The sequence below is a fragment of the Ceratina calcarata genome, unplaced genomic scaffold (genome assembly GCF_001652005.2).
Source record: "Ceratina calcarata isolate Rehan_Ccalc_2016 unplaced genomic scaffold, ASM165200v1 scaffold262.2, whole genome shotgun sequence".
NCBI classification, from domain to species: Eukaryota; Metazoa; Arthropoda; class Insecta; order Hymenoptera; family Apidae; genus Ceratina; species Ceratina calcarata.
Window position 1 is genome coordinate 67,960 of NW_017148332.1, and position 989 is coordinate 68,948.

Below are 989 nucleotides of genomic sequence, written 5' to 3' on the forward strand. Positions count from 1 at the left end.
GTTTATTATTTAGAACTGAATTACTATAATAAATAAAATTTGTCTGTCTCGTTTCTACACGTTTACATCGTGACAGAATAAATACTCAAAATGAAATGTACTCCATTATTTGTTATTTAGGAGTGGAGTACTAATGAATGTTTGCCAGTCTCGTTTAACCTGTAAATAACATGGATTTACTGTCGGAAACAAGCTACCAGCAGTTTTACTGTTTCAAAAGTTCAGCCGCAGTTTCACATGCAAATAAGTACCGTCGAAAATATCGTATTACAGATCCATAAACGTCACGTGTTTTCCTACACGACTCGAATTCCAAAACCTTTCAGCAATACGTTTCGTTCATCCGACTCCAGTCAACGTGGTCGCCTAATGTAACTCATGGGTGCCGTCTCGCATGAACAATATTCCTGTTCTAAAAAAAAGGGTCCCTGGAATATCCGTCGTGCTTGTAAATCTGTCGTCGGTGCTTTTCAAATTTTTCGTTTTTATTCCAACAATCTCGTAAACCACTGAATTTATGTTTCATGCAGATTTGGATTCACAATTCGTACTACTTCCCACGATTTTATATTACTTTTTCAAAATAACATTCAGTACTTCATATTTAATGCCGGAGGTTTGAGTTCTCGTTTCGAAAGTCGTCGCTATTTTATTTCTCCACAGGGAAAATGTTTGAAGTTGAAGGGTTGAAATAGATACGTGCGGGATGCTTTTAACCGAGAAGAAGAATGACACGCTTCAAGTGGAGCGTATCGACCTCGAAGTGCTTCGAGCAACGCGATCGGTTGTTTAGATGGATCATCGCCCACGATGCAGTCGTTATACTCGTCCGCCGGGGGCGAACACGGCTACCGAATAACGATAACGTTGACTGAATGAAACGACGAGTGATCGGAGCCTCTCGTATTGTTTGCTGATGGAACACGCAGATAGGATCTGTTCTGCTTGAATTTCATTTAAACACGAGTGGCAGAGGGACTGATAGAGGG

The 989-nt window shown here is 40.3% G+C and overlaps 1 protein-coding gene across 2 annotated transcripts in view; it reads left to right on the forward strand.

The window, feature by feature from the left end:
* DAAM (disheveled-associated activator of morphogenesis-like protein) overlaps positions 1 to 989 on the forward strand; it is a 57,666-nt gene that overhangs the window by 26,842 nt on the left and 29,835 nt on the right. The gene's annotated exons all lie outside the window — the stretch shown is intronic.